Below are 15,235 nucleotides of genomic sequence, written 5' to 3' on the forward strand. Positions count from 1 at the left end.
GTTGATTTCACACTCTTAGGAGCACTTCAAAACTCTTCATGAGTTTTGAGGGTGTGAAAGCACCGTCAACGCACCTACTCTGTAGATTGTCATGCGGAACGAAAGGATACCCAATCAGAAAGTGAGCTGACGGAAACAACACGACTTCATGCAAACAATTTTCTGTAAAAAGCAGTACAAACACTGGCTGCGTCCAAAAACTTAGGCAGCTGACTTGTTGCCTCACTGCATTATAGGCAATGATTTTGCAGGCAGCGTTTGCGCATGAAGGCACCTCATGAAACTGATTTTGGACAGACTTGAGGCAGCGTAACAGTTTAATGATCTACAGCAAAATAGAGCTAGCTTTGGTGAGAACTAAACAAATATTTAATTGCAACAGTAGTAATTTCTCGCTAGAAATGTCACCGAATGGATTGTGGGATATCACATGCAGAGAAGGATACATCTATGCTGCCTTCAAAAATCGATGAGATGAAGGTTTCTCAGGAGAGAGGAAGTGAAGCTAACATTGGATTCGGACATATCTTGATGACTTCCTACCTTGGAATGCATCCTCCAAAGGCAGCATTTTTAAATTTTTTAGATGCAGTCACTATTATCACCATTTCTTCTTGCCCGTTGTCCGCCATGTTTGTTTACCCTGTTGAAAAAAACAGCATATGCCTGTTAGGTAGGCCTATGTTTCGAAGCATGGCAGATGGTTTGAGCTGGTTTAAAGGTGCTAAAGAGGATGTTTTGTTTTATACATTTTTGCAATATTACTTGAAACTGTCTTTACTAACTGATAAAAGACTATTTATTAGGTGCACTGAAAGGAATAATATTAATATACATCATCTGTGCACGACGTAGGGCCTTAAAAACGTTCCTTGTGAGAGACGTGCGCGGATTGGCCCTCTGGCTTGTCAATCACTGCCATGATGTTCCTTGTGCGAGACCTGTGCGGCTGCGCTCTCCAGTAACTTTCCACACTCCACAGGCGCTGCATGCAATGTTTTTGTCAGGAGACAGGAGTAACAACTGCAGATTATGAGTTACCTGCAGTGAGTCCGACATAATAAATCCACTAACACGACACAGCGAATGCCGGTGGTAAACACTTGTGTTCTAATACTCGTGCACGAGTTTTGGGAGGCGTTCCCTCGAAACGAGTTGTGAAGGAGGGGGGTTGTTCTTACGCATGGGCTCATTTCAAAAACTCACTAACAGTCTTTGGTTTCTCAGTCGAGGAAAAAATCCTCTTTAGCACCTTTAAGCTGGTCAAGTGCTGGTCCTAAGTTAGGGTGACCTATACATCCTCTTTTTCCCATACATATCCTGGCCAGGATTTCTAAATTGCCTAAAATGTCCCAGTTTTGGCTTTGTTTTAATTCTTGATGAATGTAATGACTAAAAAATTTGAACAATAGCTTGCAGGCATTGTACATAATCAACCAATCGTGGCTTGCGAGAAGGCGGGATCTACAGAGATCGGTTAAAGCATTGCAAATACAACAACATTTTAATGCATGAGGAATGTCAACAGGAACAGTGGCGTGCACAGACCTCCGCGTAGAAATCACATTACGAAATTACGTTCCGGGGGCACCTCGATACGACCAGAAAGGGCCGGGGCTCAAGCCATTTTACGCATTTTGGAAATCCTGGCAGGGACAAAGAGGACGTATTGGTCACCGTACCTAAGGAACTAGCTCCAGATCAGGACCAGCTTATAACAAGCTCAAGACCAGCTTAAACCAGCTCATGACCAACTAAGAGCCAGCATAAACCAGCTGCCATGCTTCACAACATACCTAACCTGCATATGCTGGTTTTTTCAACAGAGTCGCATTTGACTGTGAGAGATTTTACGGGATTTCCCGTGTCCACAGGCCGGGACTGGTTGTTTGTGAATGGAGGCTGCATCTGAAAACTTGAATCCCAAGGTAAGAAGGCATCAAGGCATGTCCTAATCCAGTGTTAGCTTCACTTCTTCTCTCCTGAGATACCTTCATCTGATTGATTTTTGAAGGCAGCACAGATGTATCCTTCTCTGCATTTGATATCCCACAATCCTATGTGTTCCATTCGGTGCCAGTTGAGCTAGAAAAATAAAGATGGCGTTTGAAATTTGCGGTTGGTTGTTGGTACATTTTTGACCAACGTTTTCCACTTCTGATGCAATTTCTAGCGAGAAATTGCTATTGTAGTAATTAAATATTTGTTTAGTTCTCACCAAATCTCGCTATATGCAAACACTGCCTGCAGACTCATTGCCTATAAGCGGTGAGGCAACAAATCAGCTGCCTAAGTTTTCGGATGCAGCTGGAGTCTGTTAGTGTGTGGTGTGCTGACTTGGTAACATCGTGGCACTCCACACACTAGACAAACAAAACTGTTAAATGTATGATTTTTTTAATCGTTATTTTGGTGGTCTCTCACATTTTGAAAATCTTTAATCTTTTAGTGTGGGCCAGCCTTTTAGTTTTGTTGTTTTTTTTTTCCTGCTGCATGTCATATATTGGAGAATTGGAGAAGGTATAGGGGCAATAAAGCAATAAGGGCTAAAGCAAAACCTGGAGACTTTACACGTAACTAAGAGCATTATGGAGTGATCCTATGACATAAAAGTCTCTCACCAAGTAGTACATTTTGCATAATCATCACTCCACTACCTTTGAAGTTCATACCACCAATGATCCTGTGTGCGGTTGCGTGCCAGCAGCCGTTCTATGCACACGCAGATCTCTAGCCTCATCTTTCACAGGAAGCTGAACAGGGGGAACTCAAGACATGTCTGTCTTGATCAATATCTCACGGTGTCATCACATGGGCTTAGTGTGGCTGAGAATCAGTTGTGTGTCAGGGCAACAATTGAAAATAAAAGTACTGAGATCGATTTGGAAAGATGCAATGTTGAGAATGACAGATGTAGAGTGAGACTAAGGTAACAAGACTAAATTGTGCAGAGCAATCGATCTTTTCAGCTTTCTTGGAAAAGACATCTGATATTGAATACTATTTTTTTTGCTTAAATATATGTCGAGGTTTGGATATGTTATATTGTTTATACCCTGACCTGTGTTCTGCATGAATGCTATCACAAACACAACCTAACGGATGATCCCTTCTCAATGCCGATTCATTGTTTGTCTGTGTCCCAGTGGCCGAAACTAGGGCAGCACTGGTCTCTTGAAACACTGTGGAGCCAAACACCCATCAATCCCTTGCGCTGCACCTCATTACCGGGCTGTCCTAAGACTGTACATGACCATAATAGCTGTTTAACGATCCTCTATCCATCTTCCATAATCAAAATGGTGCCTGGAGATACCAAAGACCTGGAATGCACTTCAAATGTATGCGCCATGTTGCTCCTATGGTCTAAGAGAAAAAAAAAGAAAAAAAACACAATCAAGATGTTAAACATGACACAGCTCTAAGCATTGGATAAGATTCTATCTTCAGTACATTAGGTTCTTAGCAACCATAGCCATGATGTCTTTTTTGTAAACAACAGGTAGCCCTTTCAGGTAAAAAGCCTTAGGTACAATAGCTAAAAGCTTTATCATATGTATTACAAAACAAATAAAAACAAAAAGCAACACTGGGGGGTGGGGTGTGGGGGTGGGGGGGGGGGGGGGGGGGGAAGAGAGACACAGTGTAATGCTAAAAACATCCATCTTATATTTGTACCTAGACTAACAATTAAAAAATAGCACAGACTGAATACAAGTTCACATCCTGTGTGAAAAGATCCCTTATTGCCACTGTAAATTTTATCAACAGTAGATCCAGACCTATAGTGAATCCTATCATATAGTGTTGACTGCAGTATTAGCATTGATTGGCTGAGAACTTGTCCAACTCTGTGACTGAGTGTGTTTGGTCTTTGAATATTTGCTCTCAAATTTAAAGTATATGAGTCATTCCACAAAAACCGGTACGATTTGAGTCCCTCTGACCTTTTTCAGTGTATTTTATCTATTGGGTCACCAAAATATATTTTTAAAAGCTTTTTGTATTAATTGAAATTTCTCCTTTAATAATGTTTAAAAACATGACATTTTATCTTCATATTAGAAATTAATTTGTTTTTTTCAGTTGACACCACTTATTTTGTCGTGTCCCTCAAGGCCTTCTATGAAAGTGTACTTGGGATGTGAATATTAAAATGAGAAAAAAGTCCATTAATTTTGCCATTCCCATGAATATCCATCTGTGCTTTGTTGCTGGTAATGTTTTTTTATTACTAAGTAAATTCATGATTATTCATTAAAATCACATCATTTAGTTCTGTACCTCAGTAACCCCTCAACCCCGTTACACAAACCATTCTCCCCCTATAAAAAATAATGAACTGATACTTATGTGACATCATTAATAGGAAGTGGCATCATAGAATTCTTCTGAACAACATTGTGAGCAGACACAGGCAAGTTACCACCTTCTTTAATAATTATAACTAAATTATGTTGTGAAATTGTGCTTGTCAAGCTTAACATCTCAACCCCGTTACATCAATTAAAGATAGAAAACTATTACTTGTGAAAATTATCTTTGTTATTTCAACATTATTCATGATTTCTTAATATCATGCATGCCATGTGCTCTTCATTTATTCACTAGATTTAGAGCAGTGGCCAATTTGGGCAAAAAATCACAACCCTGTCACAGTCAACCCTGTCACACATACATTTTTTATTTTTTGTTAAGTTCATGAAAAAGTAATTTAAAGTTAGCTGAATTCTGTCTGAAATGTTCAGAGCAATCATAAGAATACTGATTTTAGTTCAAATTCTGAAGTTAAGCCTTTGATCAGAAATTATGAGGTTGCTGTCACAAAAAGTGCCCATTTCAGGCTTTAATATAGCAAAAGTGTGAGATTTTATATAACTTTTATATTTGCAATTACTGAATTAGTGTGAGGGACATCTGATTAAAGGATTAGTCCACTTTTAAATACACTTTTCCTGATAAATTTACTCACCCCCATGTCATCCAAGATGTTAATGTCTTTCTTTCGTCAGTCGAAAAGAAATGAAGGTTTTTGAGGAAAACATTCCAGGATTTTTCTCCTTACAGTGGATTTCAATGGCTACCAAGAAATTGAAGGTCAAAATTACAGTTTCAGTGCAGCTTCAAGGGCTTTAAACGATACCAGATGAGTAATAAGGGTCTTATCTAGCGAATCGATCGGTCATTTTCGAAAAAAAAATACAACCGTTTATGCTTTATAAACAAAATATCGCCTTGAACGTACTTTCCGCTTCCGCATTCTTCATAACGCTTACGCTGAATGTTCTACGCCTTCCCTATTCTACTTACGGAACGAACGCGGCGCCAGTTTCGTTTTTTTCCGTACCTTGAACAGGGAAGGCGTAGGACATTCAGCGTAAGCGTTATGAAGAATGCGGAAGCGGAAAGTACGTTCAAGGCGATATTTTGTTTATAAAGCATAAACGGTTGTATTTTTTTTCGAAAATGACCGATCGATTCACTAGATAAGACCCTTATTACTCATCTGGTATCGTTTAAAGCCCTTGAAGCTGCACTGAAACTGTAATTTTGACCTTCAACCTGTTGGTAGCCATTGAAATCCACTGAAAGGATAATAATCCTGTAATGTTTTCCTCAGAAACCTTAATTTCTTTTCGACTGACGAAAGAAAGACATGAACATCTTGGATGACATGGGGGTGAGTAAATTTATCAGGAAAAGTGTATTTAAAAGTGGAATAATCCTTTAATAGGAAAATGTTGATTTTATCACAAATACATTTTATAATAATATTCAGAGAGCTCCCATAGTGTCCATAACTTAAAATAATGACCAATAATAATAGGGATTTTTTTGGAAGTTAAATATGTCATCAATGTTGTGGGGTGTTCAGAAAAGTAATACATTTTGGTAAATAATCTAAAAATGTATAAGTCCAAAGTGTACCGATTTTGTGGAATGACTCATATATACAGTATCAGCCTGTTTAGCCTTATTCAAGACGATGTTAGTGAGAAAACTGCAACCCATTAACCTAACTTAACAGGACACATGAAGAAATCACCAAGAAATCACTCCATGAATGCAGTTTTCATTCCTGTTTTGATGTATTTTTTTTCTAGGCTATTCGTTTTAAGTGTTCATTTTGAATTTTATAACTACAAAAACTTAATTTTGTCACCTTGTAACAAATGTGAATATAATTGTCACATTGTAAAAAATGTGTACACTAGAATATAAATTGCATCAAATCTAACATACAGTTAGCTTTGGGTCAATACACATGAGGGCTAATTTGTTAGCTCATTCCTGTCCATCTCAGTATAACCTGTCAAATGAAGATGTAGATTTCAGATCCATTTATGGAAACGCCCACTCAGAAACATCTATAAATATTATCCACTAATGAGCACGTCTCTCTTTTTGGATCACCCGCAATTAAAGACTTCAGTTTTTCTTAACACACTTGGTCAGTTATCAGTCCTTTTTTCATTTGTTTGAACTTTGCCTCTTACCTGCCTTCAGCTGGTGCCCTGAGGTCAAGCTAGCATGTACCGTCCTTACAACTGCCTGTAGGTGTTTACAGACAATATACAAGGATTGTGTTAGATGGAGGAATCAGTCGTTCAGTGACTCTCTTTTGTTTGGGCTTTGTGTTGACTCTCCTCCCCTCCCTTTTTTGTCCCTGTACTGTTCCTTCTCCTACTCTGCCCTGTTATTCTCCTGAACGTTTGAGACGAGAGACGGAAATCTACAGCCATTGTCCACAGCTTACAAAGTGTGTTTTCTCTTTCTCATGCTCACTCTGTTTCTTTCTTTTTAATTCTTTTCTGTATAGGCGTGGGTTAGTCTGTGCAGGTCATCACACAGGAAGAAGTGTTTTTTTTAGTCTCATTTGAGGTGCTACAGCACTGTGCCGGCAGCAGCGATGCCCTTGGCCTCACCTTATGACCCTTTTCTCACAACTTAAATTAGCCTCTCCTCTTTTTCTCTCAGCATCCTCTCCCATGTTCACATCCGTAACTCTTTTGTAATCTACCCTTCATTTTCTTCACCCTGATTTGCCCTTTCTTTCTTTTCTGGGGTCTTTTTTCAGCTAGTCACTTTTCTAATGAGACTCATAGTTCTAAACGAACATTATAGCCAATGCTGACCTCTAGTGTCTAATGCATCTAACTGCAATTAATCAGATCTAGGATTCAAATTAAACATGACAAGAAAAACAACATAACCTCTCTGTTTAGTGAATGTTATTGTTATCCATACTTACATTCATCATATTACAATATGTGTACTAATAATATAATATAACATAATACATATACTAATATATTATTATATGTAAAATGTATATGTAGCTATATACATTCTAGACCTTGGTTTAGTATACAAAATATACTATAATATGATAAAAGCCTAATCCATACATCATAAATTAATATAATATAATATAATATTACATATTATACCAATATATGTGACTCTGGACCAGAAAAACAAGTCATAAGGGTCAATTTTGTGAAATTGAGATTTATACATCAACTGAAAGCTGAATAAATAAGTTTTCATTGATGTGTGGTTTGTTAGGACAGGACAATATTTAGAATCTGAGGGTCCAAAAAAAATAAATAAAATAAAATAAAAATATTGAGAAAATCACCCTTAAATTAAGTCCTTAGCAATGCATATCCACTCACAAAAATACATTTTTGATACATTTATGGTTGGAAATTTACAAAATATCTTCATGGAACATGATCTTTATTTAATATCCTAATTTTTGGCATAAAAGAAAAATCGATAATTTAATACAATGTATGTTGGCTATTGCTACAAATATACCCATGCGACTTATGACTGGTTTTGTGGTCCAGGGTCACATATTATGATGTAAAATGTATATGTATATACATTCTAGACCTTGGTTTAGTATACAAAATACATGATAAAAGCCTAATCCATACATCATAAATAACAATATAGTATTACATATTATACCAATATATTATTATGTAAAATGTATATGTATATACATTCTAGACCTTGGTTTAGTATACAAAATACATGATAAAAGCATAATCCATACATCATAAATAATAATATAATATAATATAATATAATATAATATAATATAATATACTTTTTATGTATAGATAATGTATAGATATTTTACCTTGTAGGCTTTATAATATTATAGTATTTCATTATAGAATGTTCTGGGCTTCAGATTGCAGGGAAACACAATGAAATTAAAATGTTATATTATATTATATTAATCATATATTATATTACGGAGGTGTTGTTTATGCTTTTATGATATTGTTATCATTATTATGTGCACTGTTCTATACCAAATTATAAAATATATTTTATATTATTATTTGTGATTATGCTCAATATAAGAGTATCTTCTAATCTTCTAATGGCTAAATGTTTATGGTTTAACACATTTCCTAGTTCTGAATTTTTACTAATTCTCTCATAAAATATTGCAACAAAAGAGAGGTGATGTAGAAAGTGTGTGTGTTGGCATTGGCATTATTTTTGTGCCCTACCCCCCTGACTACTGCATGAGGCTGTGTGGAGGGGGAGGAGAGGAGAGGTAGGGGATGGAGGGGGAGGGGTCAGCCTTGGGACAGGCCCGGCGTGCTAGTGGAGGGGAAGCGATGGGATGGCTCGGTTGCCAGGGTGATGAGAGAGACTGGAACTGAGGTGAGTGGTAACTAAGTAACAAGAGCAAACAACAGATGAGAGTTAGAATAATGCAGAAATACACATACGAGATTTACACTATGACCGGAAAAAAAAAAAATCACTCTTGTATATCAAATCTCTTGTGTGATTTTAAAGAATACACAAATGCATATAAAGTGTCTGCACCTGCATTTCTCTACTGCCTGTGTTAATATTCAGGAAACCCTGCATCACACTTTCTCAAGGCACACAAATTGAGGCCCTTCTTCCTTCAAAGCGTCTTGCCTGTCCTGCCCAGATTAGGGCCAGAGCGCCCGGGGTGAAATACTGCAGGAAATCCCCCTGTGCACCACAGACCAATCTACACGGTACAGTGATGTCTGTGGCCTACACCCGAGAGGAACTTAAATAAGAAACCATCAATTATTTTCCAGTGGACGAGAGACTAAAGAGTGCGCGTGTGTGTGTGTGGGTGCTCATGAGAACACGACAGAGTGAAACAACAGTCTGAATGAAAGTGTGCACATGGCTCTGAGAAACGCAGATGGGGAAAGAACAGGACCGTATATGAAAGAGGAAGACTGTAGGAACCACACTGGTCTTGTTTCCTGTTTGAAACTGTGCCTTTGAGAGCGTTCATGGGGGGAAATGTGTGTGAGTGTGTGTGTGTGGGATGAGTATCAGTATCCTGGTGTTCAGCCCACTGAGCTCCTGTATGGGGCTGATGAAGTGCTAAACCCTCTTCTTCCTTTCTGAGCAACTGTTTCTCACTCTGCTTATTTATTACCCTAGTGAAATTTGCAGACCCCCCCCCACCCACCCACACACACACACACACACACACACACACACATATTTCAGTTATGATCTTGTTGGGAGAACAACTGCGGAAAGGATTTAAATATAGTAAAATGTGTTGGAGCCAATTTAAGATTCTTTTTTTCTGGCTTATTTCCAGTGTTGTTATAGTTAGCTATGTAAAAACAATTATTTAAAAAAAGACAAAAGCACATAACAAAATTACTAAAACTATATATATATGTGTGTATATATATATATATATATATACAGTGGGTACGGAAAGTATTCAGACCCCCTTAAATTTTTCACTCTTTATTATATTGCAGCCATTTGCTAAAATCATTTAAGTTGATTTTTTTCCTTATTAACGTACACACAGCACCCCATATTGACAGAAAAACACAGAATTGTTCACATTTTTCCAGATTTATTAAAAAAAGAAAAACTGAAATATCACATGGTCCTAAGTATTCAGACCCTTTGCTGTGACACTCATATATTTAACTCAGGTGCTGTCCATTTCTTCTGATCATCCTTGAGATGGTTCTACACCTTCATTTGAGTCCAGCTGTGTTTGATTATACTGATTAGACTTGATTAGGAAAGCCACACACCTGTCTATATAAGACCTTACAGCTCACAGTGCATGTCAGAGCAAATGAGAATCATGAGGTCAAAGGAACTGCCTGAAGAGCTCAGAGACAGAATTGTGGCAAGGCACAGATCTGGCCATGGTTACAAAAAAATTTCTGCTGCACTTAAGGTTCCTAAGAGCACAGTGGCCTCCATAATCCTTAAATGGAAGACGTTTGGGACGACCAGAACCCTTCCTAGAGCTGGCCGTGCAGCCAAACTGATCTATCGGGGGAGAAGAGCCTTGGTGAGAGAGGTAAAGAAGAACCCAAAGATCACTGTGGCTGAGCTCCAGAGATGCAGTTGGAAGATGGGAGAAAGTTGTAGAAAGTCAACCATCACTGCAGCCCTCCACCAGTCGGGGCTTTATGGCAGAGTGGCCCGACGGAAGCCTCTCCTCAGTGCAAGACACATGAAAGCCCGCATGGAGTTTGCCAAGATGGTGAGAAATAAGATAGAACTTTTTGGCCTTAATTCTAAGTGGTATGTGTGGAGAAAACTAGGCACTGCTCATCACCTGTCCAATACAGTCCCAACACTGAAGCATGGTGGTGGCAGCATCATGCTGTGGGGGTGTTTTTCAGCTGCAGGTACAGGATGACTGGTTGCAATTGAGGGAAAGATGAATGCGGCCAAGTACAGGGATATCCTGGACGAAAACCTTCTCCAGAGTGCTCAGGACCTCAGACTGGGCCGAAGGTTTACCTTCCAACAAGACAATGGCTTCACAACAACTCCGTGACTGTTCTTGAATGACCCAGCCAGAGCCCTGACTTAAACCCAATTGAGCATCTCTGGAGAGACCTAAAAATGGCTGTCCACCAACATTTACCATCCAACCTGACAGAACTGGAGAGGATCTGCAAGGAGGAATGGCAGAGGATCCCCAAATCCAGGTGTGAAAAACTCTTACGGGTTTGGAACGACTAGTAATTAAAGACAGAATTCTCATTTTTGGGTGAACTAACCCTTTAATATCTGTTATTTCATACTTTATATTTTGCTTTACAATGAGTTCATTAACAAAACATTTTAAAAATATGTACTTGAAAAAAGCTTCAGTGGCTGTATGAAGGACTTTCAATATACATCATCTACCAGCATGCAGAGGCTAACTGGACTATGTTAACTTCGACCCCTTTAATAATTTAAACATTTCTTGTCCTAAAACCCAGTTTTACACACTAGGCTACTTTGAAGTTTGACATTTCAGTGTTAAATGGCATTTAATGGCCCATCCAAATTCTTCAGAAAACTGTCCACACCATATTTTCTTTATCTCAGAATGTGCACCTATACATACATTGTGGACAATATTTGATTGTTTGATTGATTTTTATCAGTATATGGCAGATGTTTGGAGAATTGCTTTAGGGTGTCTAGTTTATTCTCGTGGGAATTTAACTTCCTCTTTTTGCTGTCTAGAGTAACAGTAACTTTCCCCTATCCCTTTCTCTACTCTCAGTTACACACATACCTCACACACACACACACACCAGGTGTTTGGTGGACGGCAGGTGTGAACAAGCATGACAGGCCTAAAGAAGTAGAAATGTGAAAATCAAAGAGCAGTTATGGAATTCATTCAGACAGAGTCTGTTTAACATCATGCATGTATTATCGCTGTCTTTACTCATATTTATTGCTTACTGATGGATTCATGGCAACAGTTTACTGCCTGAAGCTCTTTTATTTCCTATAAGTCAGTACCAAACAAAAGCTAATAGTATTTCACAATATTTTAAATCTGTTTGTAAATAGAATTAGTACACTCTGTACAATAACAAAATGAAACTTATATGTAAAAACAAATGTCAGTTCTGATTCAAAATAAGTTTTTTAGCCAAAGTTTTAGATCCAGATTAACAGAAAGAATAGCTTTCAAATTAAATTGATCAATGTGATGTATTAGTATTATTGATGAAATATCGGATGAATTTTGTAATACATTTTTACAGCGGACAGATGGCAGTTTTCAATTTAAGGATTTTCCTCTTACACTGTGATTAACATACCATTTTTATGGATGTGAACACACATCCATAAAAATTCAAAAGGGGTAAAATTCAAATTCAAAGGGGTAATTTGATTTCAGATTTATCTCATTGCAAGTCATAATTGTTCTTGTAAAACACCGTCCCAAGAACACTGCCACAACATCATTTGATATTTCGATCTGCACCTCAGGATACATTCTGAGGCCAAACTGAGGTCAACGATGAATGATTGATTTTACATTCACAACATTTTGGTGTAGCCTACTGACTGAACAACAAAACTGGTAAATTTGGTGAGGATTTTAACTATGAGGGTTTACTTTGCGATGCTCCACTTTCTAGATACCATGCAGTATGAGAAGCTATCTAGCCTTGATACCTGTCAGCTTTTATATAAGAGAGTTTGAGTAATTTATTTTCTTTGGTAAGTGAAGTCTGCTTTCTTCTCCAGCTCTCCCATCTTCAGAAGTGCTTGTTGAAACAAGTTGTTTCACATTAGTGTCAAATAAGGCAAAACCATCCATAGATGTTCAAATATTTTCCTTTCCTTTTATGTTTCTTTGATATTTTTTATGCAAGATAAATCTGTATTTTCTCATTGATAAATCTCAATTTTTATTCATTAGTCTCATTTGTCTAATATGGCCGTAAATATAAGGATTAATGCACTGCATAAGGATGATCTCGGTAAACATTTTAACACAGCACATACACAAAACATTACTCTCTATTTACGCTGGAAAGACGAATCTTGGTAGTATTTAGCAGTGATGATGGGTGTTATGTTCTATTTTATTTCATAAACCTCCTTTAAGATGTTTGGACTTCACCAGTCAAGATGTTTTTGTGGTCTTCTGTAAATTGCTTGCTTTCAGCTGGGCTAAAAATGAGGACTGAGACTTGCAAAACATGGAATTTTCATTGTCGATCATTGTCCTGAAGTGTTTGTTTAGTTAGTGAATGTAAAGCATGAAGCCATGCACCACTACCATATGCTGTAGTTAGGATGAGATTGTTTTGTTGGAAAACCCTGTTCAGTGTTTTTATAACAGCTTCAAGACCACCATAGCAAGCAAGCAGATACAACTTATATGACAGTCTCTGCTAGAGAATGGTTTTGAGCTTCCTCCCACATGCATAAGTCAACTCATAAATTGGTCATAAAGAGCATTTATATGATAGCAACAGCTAGAACATGTTTGTTTAGGGCAGGGTCCTAAAACTCACACCCGATTTTTTTATATCGACAGGAGCATCTTATATAGGATGATTAAAATGCAGGGCCTCAAAATGCTTCTGGCCTTTTAGGTTTTTTGAAGGGTTACACTGTAAAACCTAACAGTGAAATTAATTAAATTAAATGAGTTTGTTTCACTCAAATAATAATGAAAGTTCATTGTACTTAATAGAAAAAACATTGCATGAACTCAAAATTTCATTGTAGTAAGCTGAACTTAATATGATTGAGTTGAGCTGCAGCAGATTTCTAATTCCCAGCATGCTTTGCGGCAGACCATATAAATAACTGTTGAAATTAAGTGTTATTTTGTGTGTTTTTGCACAACATATGGAGATATAAGTTAATGTTTAATGTTGTGTTATGTTGGGATTCAGGGGGGTTCTGTTATGTTAGTTTTGTAGGGTTACCACTGTGGTGAAGAGTAGAGCCTGTGGTTAGGTTGAGGATGGGCTGCAAAACATTTAAGACCACATATGTTGTTTGATTACATGCAAGTATGTAATGACAGTCTCTCTGATAGTTATAATAGCATGTGTTATTTGCTATGTAACATTTAACCAAGATCTGAATGTGATGTTTATGTAAATTAACTGTATGTAATTATGATGAGTTGGGAAAGGGATGCTGGTGATGGGATTGTTAGTGAGAGACACCTGTGCACCACACTGGCTTTGATCAGCTTCCATGGCTCTCAGCCCCGCCCCCCTTGTCACAAAAATTTTAAGTTCTACCAACTTTAAAAAAATGAATTAGTTTACTTAAATGTTTTGAGGTAAAAAGTTTCGTCAAATGTTTTTTAGTATTCTGAACTTATTGGGTTTTACAGTGTAGTTCGCCCAAAAATTAAAATTCTGTCATTTATTACTCACCCTCATGTCATTCCAAACCCGTAAGACTTTCATTCATCTTCAGAACACAAATGAAGATATTTTTGATGAAATCTGAGAGCGATCTGTCCCTCCATTGACAGCTACGCAACTACCACTTTGACGCTACAAAAAGTTCATAAAGAGATCGGAAAACTACCATATGAATTGAGTGGTTTAGTCCAAATTTTCTTAAGAAACCCGATCACTTCATATGATGAGCAAATTTAATTTAGGCTTTAATAACATATGAACACTGATCAGCGAACATAAACAGGAGCTCAATCAAACCTAAATGACACACAAGAACAAACCTCTTACGGAAGCTCAAATGTGCTGAAAATGAACCTCATTGGTTACGCAGTACTTTTGAACTTTTTGAAGCGTCAAAGTTCCAATTGTGACAGTCTATGAAGGGACAGAAAGCTCTCAGATTTCATCAAAAATATCTTAATTTGTGTTCCGAAGATGAACGAAGGTCTTACTGATGAGGAACGACATGAGGGTGAGTAATTACTGACAGAATTTTCATTTTTGGGTGAACTAACCTTTTAATCAGGTGTCAGAAAATTTACCACAGAGATCCGTTTATGGCAGCCAAGCGCTAATAGTTATGTTGCTTTCCGATTCATTCACCTTTATTTTTTTGAGAATGTTGTGTGAAGCTACCATCATTGGGATTACGACCGAATTCCTTGACGTCAGAATGACCTATAAGAAAGAATAATGCACTGCCAAGGGACTCTGATTGACCTGGGAGAACTGTCCCAACACTATCTCATGAGAAAACATATTATTTGTACAAAAATATTTTTTGGGGAAAAAAACCCAGAATGAAGATCCAACTCTAAACCTAACCCTTGGTGGGGCATTAGTAGATTGTACAAATTCATAGTAATTCAACTCCTATTCACCAAAACATACAATAACTCTGAATTGTCATGAAAGTGTTGTCATGAAAAAACACGCACCACAAGTTGGAGAAACTGGTGTTAAATGTCTCATAGACGACCAGCACGCAC

This window comes from Megalobrama amblycephala, linkage group LG24 (genome assembly GCF_018812025.1).
Source record: "Megalobrama amblycephala isolate DHTTF-2021 linkage group LG24, ASM1881202v1, whole genome shotgun sequence".
NCBI lineage: Eukaryota > Metazoa > Chordata > Actinopteri > Cypriniformes > Xenocyprididae > Megalobrama > Megalobrama amblycephala.